The following is a 6,599-nucleotide window of genomic DNA, read 5'->3' as shown; positions in this document are numbered from 1 at the left end:
TGGCAAGAAAGATGTATTTTTAATGTCCTGAGTGTGGAGGTTTTTTTTTTTTTAAGTTTGGCATATAACGCAATAAACCTTCAACCATCTTCCAAATTATGACTCATCTCCAGACAATTCAGGATAGTCAAATGGATGAATGAATACAAAACAGCTAGAGAACAATGCACACAGGAGTTGATTGTGTGCTTCTCACAATAAGTGCTATGGGAGTTGAGAGAAGGGAGACTTGAGTGTGGGCTGGGGCCACTGCAGAGATTTCAGGCGTCAGATGGCTTCAGAGTGAAGGGGACCTCTATAGAAGACAGGAGTGCAGCAGAGGTGGAGGAAGTCTGCGTGTCCATCCTTCTCGCTGCCCCAAGAGCGCCTGCGGAAGGGGAGGAAGCTCCAGCGCTCCTCCTTGTGCTGGAGTGGGGTTTGGCCCTGTCCAAAGAATGTGACTCTGGATGAAATGTGGAAATGCAGACCACCCAGGGAATGAGGTCCAGAGGGCTAGAGGAGGAACCTCTTCTACGTGCTTTTAGCACATGCAGATGCTGGCTGCTCTGCCCACCAACCCCTTCTGCAGGGGAGCCCTTGTTAAAACCCCCATGTTTCTTTGCTGCTCAAACCCTTCTGTGTCGTTCAGCTGCAACCCCGCGTGTCGGCAGACTTGGGAGCCAGATGGCTGGGGTGCACCCACTGCTCTTTAGATATGTGATCTTGGGCAGGCTAGTTGACTGCTCTATGCCTCAGTTTTGCCATTTGTATGCTGGGACGGTCAAAATATTGGGACTTCCCCCAGGGGTGTTCTGAAGGTTTGAGGAGGCGAGGTTGGTTAACACTCTCGCTTCACTCAACTCCTCCCCTCCTCCTGTGCTTCAGCCTCTGTGGGATTGCCTTCTTTCCTCACATCTTCACCTGGCCACCTGCTCACCTCTCAAGTCGTAGTAGAAATGAGACCCCTCAGGGTTTCTGTGAGCTCTTGTCTCTCCCAGCTGCCTGAGCCCCCTGGCTATGTTCCCTAAGCATGTGGTCACTTGATATCACTTCTCCTGGTCCACTTGCCCACTGGCAGAAGGCACCATAGGGTGAGTGATCTGTCTACACGTAGCCCCTGTGCTTCGCACTAAGCTTGGTGGGTACACTGGATGCCAGGAAAGGGGTGAGTGAATGGAAGGGTTAATAAAGCCTGGAAGGAGTGGTGGGTCAGCTCAGAGCGCCCAAAGGACAGGGTGAGCTGAGCTGCTGCTCAGGATGGCTCCAGGCTCTGGCTGGGGTCCAGCCCACAGCTGGAGGCACCCGTGACTCTAGCTGGGAGGGGCCGGAAGATGCAGGCAGCCCCTGACCTCCCTCCTTCCCCTTAGTCACATTCAGCTCAATAAACAAACTCCCAACTGCCCCATGAGGTCTGGCAATAAGAGAGCTCAGTGAAGAGCCTTGTGCAGAGGAAAGAATCCTTTTGATTGTGAATAGTTACCCCTGATTTATTTGGGTGATTTTTGAATTTCCTTTAACCAGAGTAAACTCAGGTTAGACATTTGGGGGCCCTGAATATGCAAACAAAATACAGCTTGTTCTGTCCAAAGCTGCCCCTGAAAGAAAGGAGATGTCCCCACCCTGCTCAGCCATTGATATGCCACGAGCTGCTCTCCCTGCCTGGGGACAGTGATTGCTATAATCAATGTTAATGAGCAAATGATCGCCAGCCACTCTCCCTGCCCCTGGTTCTGAAACAGATATGCCATCGCCAGACTGATGAAACCAGTGTCACTTTGAAGGATCATACAGCGGGCGAATTGCTGGAATGTGTTCAAACAGAATCCAGCAGCAGCAGCTGCTACAGCTGTCACACAAACTTCCTAAAATAAAGGGAAAAGGCAGCAACTTGTCCCTTCTTGAGCCATGAGACAAAATGAGAGAGATTAAGGGAGAAGAAAAATACAGAAAGTCAGTGAAATGAGAACTCAGCTCACCAGGCTAAGGCAGGCAGTCTTGGCTCCCTACAGCCGGAAGTTGTAGCTGCCACACGGCAGCCCTGCAAGGGCTGGGGATTGGAGAATGGTGTGAAAGCTCGGCCTGGGACTCTCAGAGGTCTGGCCAACCGAGATGAGGTCATCGCTCCATGGTCTTTAGAGCCTCCATTAAAAAAGCACATTGAGGTACATCGGTTGGATTTTTTAAAACACTGCTGAGTACCTATGAGGTGCTCACAAATGCATCCTTAGGTAGACCAGGGACCTAGTTTGGTCTACATTAGTTACTATATCAGAATCTTGAGAGCTGTGGGAGTAGCTCCATAGTAGAGTTCTTGCCTAGCACTTGCAAAGTCCTGAGTTCTATCAAAACAAAACTTCATTTGTAAGTTACAAAAACTTACTCTACTTAACTTAAATGTAAGACTGTTACTTCTTACTGATGGTGAGGAAGGCCGATGAACCACATCCATAGTATGAGAGAGAATGAACAGATCTTATGACGGTATTTAGCTGGATCTATGATCAAAGCCACCCTTAGACCTTGCCCAGAGAGATCCCTGTTGCTTCTGCCCCTGACAGCTGACAATAGACCACACTGCCCTGAGTCCATGAGTACTAGGCACTGTACTCTAGACCCTGCCATTAGCTCCATCCTCATTGAGATCCATGACACTAGCCTTGTCACCACCCTGAGAAAGAATTCTCTACAATCCCTGCTTCTTGAGGTCATTCACTCTAGATTCAAAATCCTGGTGTGGTATCAGGCCATTGGCCATACCTAGTTCCTAGCTAGGCTGGGAAAGGAAGTACATGGAATGTACATCTTCCTAAGAGGAAGTGGGCTCTCTCTCCCATGAAGGTACGGAAAGTGGGGATTTCTCCAACAAAAGATGGGGCTTCAGAGGTAGAGCCCCCAGAAAATAGCACATATCCCCTGCAATTTTATAATTGGGTTTTCTGCTCTGCATAGCAAAGAAAACAAAAATCATGGAGGGGAGACAAAAGTAGGAGCCTGGGAAAAATGGTAGCCTGGATCTCATTTCTCTTTCTGGAAAAAGTGGGGAGAGCTTTGTCATCATTAATTCCCCATCTTTAGGCATTTTGCCAGCTTGGACTTGGCCTCCTTCGAGATTCTAGAAGATCTCCCTATTGAAGATGCTCCTCTACCTGTGGATTGCGCTACATTTAAAAATGAATTGCATCCCTTAGGTTGGTCTTGTCAAGCTCCTCTGGGATGAAGACAAAATCTTATTCATTAAACAGTTACTGGCGTCTGCTAGGCCTTGGGGAGAACAAGGAGACAAAGACATGGCCCATATCTTAGAGAAGGTCACACCCACTACCAGGTGCATGAAAGTGTGAGGGTTTTTGCAGGAGTGATGTGGTTTAACTGGGCTTTAATATTAAGATGTTCTTAGCCATTGATAGGAGAGGAAGATGCATCCAGAAAGAAGCAACAGCAAACACAAAGATAAGGGAGTGTCAGGAATCACGGGTAATGGGCTACTGAGAGGTCAGAATATGGTGGGAGGCAGGGAAGTGGGAGACAGGTGCTAATGAAGATTGGCATAACATTCTGAGGAACCTTGACTTACTCCCTGAGGATGGACACTGTATTCTGAAAATATTAGGAATCATTGAATTCTATTGATAGATTGATTGATCGCCATGCTGGGGATGGAACTCGGGGCCTCATGCACGCTAGGTGAGCTCTTTACCACTGAGCTACCTTCCTAGCCCCTCTTTTTATTTTTTATTGTAGTCAATTTATATAACATAAAATTTACCATTTTGGCCACATTTATGCGCACAGTGCAGTGGTATTAAGTGCATGTTCATTGTGCCCTGTTACCCCCAACCACCTCCAGAATTTTTTCATTGTCCTAAACTGGCTTTTATTTCTCTCTTAAACACTAGCTCCCCGTTCCTCCATTCCCCCAGTCTGTGGTGACCACCATCCAGTGTCTCTGATTGGATTCTTTTAAAGCAAGAGAGCAACTCCATGTCATCTTTTTAGAAGGATCCTCTGGCTACATTGGGAAGGCTAGGTTGGAGGTCCTGGGATCAGAAGTAAGTGCAGAAGACTCCTGGAGAGTGAGGAGGCTGAGTGGGGGTGTGGTGACAGTGGCAGATGGGAAGGGAAAGGGTGAGAGGTATTTCAGAGACATGGATAAAAAAAAAAAATCTAGGAGTCCAGAGGCATCCATGATTACTCCAAGACATCTTTATTTAATTTCTGCTCTATTGATCCCCACACCCTTTCTTGTATGAAGAAGAGAGAAGATAAGCTTGATTTTTAATAATCCTTTAAATCTGCTCACAAATATTTCAAAATTACCAGCTATTTAGATGGTGAAGTACATCGTCACATAATTACTGTAAGTTGCCAAAAGGACTTTGAAGTGGATTTGATCATCGCATACTTTGATCAATTTTATAAAAGAGAAGTAATTTACAAGAGTAGTTTATGGTCATTGCAGCAGCAACTCAGAACAGTTTCTGTGCTATGTAAAAATATTCAGCCAGGTACGGTGGCACATGCCTGCAATCCCAGTGACCATGGAAGCTGAGGCATGAGCACTGCAAGTTTGAGGCAAGCCTCAACAATTTGGCAAGGACCTAAGCATCTTAGCAAGACCCTGTCTCAAAATAAAAAGTAAAAAGAGCTGAGGATTTGGCTCAGTGGTTAAGCATCCCAGGGTTAAGTACAAAAAAAAAAAAAAAAAATCCAAATCTTTCATTCAAAAGAAAGCTAACCACACATAGGATCTGGAGTAGATCTCAGAAGAACTGGATTTCAGTCCAGCTCTGCTATTTATCAGCTGTGGGACCCTGGGCCAGTCTCAACCTCTCTGCATCTGTTTCTTCTTTGTAAAGTGGTTGTTTTGAGCATTAAATGAGATGATTCGTGTAAACCACTGAGAAGAGTTAACCTGTAAGTACAAGTTCATGCTGACTAGCGTTGTTCTTTGTTGTGGTGACAGTGATGGTCATTGTTACAGTCCTTCCTCCGTATCCATGGGGCACTGGTTACAGGACCCCTCAAGGATGCCCAAACCGTCAGGTACTCAAGTTCCTTACATAAAATGGTGAAGTATTTGCTTGGAATCTGTGCATACCCTTGTCTATTCCCATATACTTTAAATCATACCTAACAAAATTTAAATGTTATGTAAATGACTGCTGTATTGTTTAAGGAAAAATGACCAGAGAAAAAAGTCTGTACATGCTCAGTATCGATGCAAGTTGTCTTTGACCTTTTCCCCTGGTGTTGGTTGAATGTGTGATGGAGCCTGTGGATAGAGCGCAGACTACACAAGGGGCTGGTTCAGCCCTGGCACCTTATGCTCTGCAGTTGTTCTTGAGAGGAAGATGGGGTTGTCCAGTCCTGATCGTTCTGAAGCAGGTTCCCCCCATCCCTGAAGACTCTGCCTCAGCTTTTCTGCGTTGTCATATTTCTGCAAGACTCATCTCTTGCCTTCTCACTTGCTCTGCTCCCAAACCACCTTGCCCAGTCTTCTTTGGCAGCTGTGCTGTTCCTTTTCCCACCCCCGTGATTCCAGAATCTCTCGCCAGGCCTGGGGCAGAGGTGGAAGAGACGGGATCAAGTCCTCTTTTTCTCCTCTTGAGGACCACAGACCCCCTTTCTCTGCAGTTTCCCTCTATTCACCAAGCAAGTATAAAAACGATCACCCCCCACCCAGAAGTCCCAAACCTCTATTCCATCCTGAAGCTCAGAAAGATTTTATTAATTAATTAATTTTTGCAGTTCTGGGAATTCAACCCAGGACTTCATGTACTTTAGGCAGGTGCTCTACTAGTGAGCTGCATCTGCAGCCCTAGCTCATCCATCCTTCATCAACGTCAGTCATCTGGCCTTTCTCCAAGTTGTGTTTTATGGGACTCCTGTATGTATGTATGCAATTAAATATGATTTTTCCTCTTGTTAATCTGTCTTGTGTCAATTCAATTTGTAGTTCAGCCAAGGAAACTAGAAGGGCAGAGGGAAGCCATTCCCCCTGCCCCTACAGATTTTTTTCGAGTCATTTGCTCTGTAGGCAAAATTCACAGTACTGGGCACATACCCAATTGACTGATGGACTAGAGTCAAATATTTGTTGATGGAAAACCTTTAAGGTACTTCTAAAAAATTACTCACTGACATTAAGCGTCATCTTTGGCTCACTTTGGCTGTGAGGCTTAACGTTCTAGATGATCTCATATAGATCACTTTTCAGGTCCTTACATCTTTCAGTGTTGTTGAAAAGCAAGTAATCATTCACCAGGTGCCATGGGGGACCCCAGCTTGAGGGTAGGGACTATGTGTGTGTCTTTGCCCCAGTAAAGTGTTTGAGCGCATAGTAGGTACTCAATAAATACTGCTTTCTGGAATCTTTTGTAGCAAAATTGATTTGCTCTAGACCATTAACTTCAGAAACTCCAACTTGGTCACTGCCACATCTGATTCCTTGATTTGGGCGTGTGGGACACTCACTGCCAGGGCTGCCTGTGGATAAGCCACGTGTTTACTGTTGTCTTCCTCCTTTCCAGCGTGGCCAATTGCTACCGGAGAGGACCACGTGCAACAGGCACAAAAGGGACAGCCACCTGACTGAAGCCTCTTCTTACATGTGCCCTTCA

The 6,599-nt window shown here is 46.1% G+C and overlaps 1 long non-coding RNA gene across 1 annotated transcript; it reads right to left on the bottom strand.

The window, feature by feature from the left end:
• On the bottom strand, positions 1–2,263 carry LOC125617328. Its single transcript, XR_007348308.1, has 2 exons — positions 1,956–2,263; positions 1–423 (listed from the first exon to the last, which is right to left on the bottom strand). It is a non-coding gene; the product is annotated as an uncharacterized LOC125617328 (long non-coding RNA).
• Positions 2,264–6,599: the final 4,336 nt, after the last annotated feature.

Source organism: Marmota marmota, unplaced genomic scaffold (assembly GCF_001458135.2).
Source record: "Marmota marmota marmota unplaced genomic scaffold, marMar, whole genome shotgun sequence".
Taxonomy (NCBI): Eukaryota; Metazoa; Chordata; class Mammalia; order Rodentia; family Sciuridae; genus Marmota; species Marmota marmota.
Note: the sequence above shows the minus strand (reverse complement) of the source record. Positions and strands in the feature narration are given on the sequence as shown.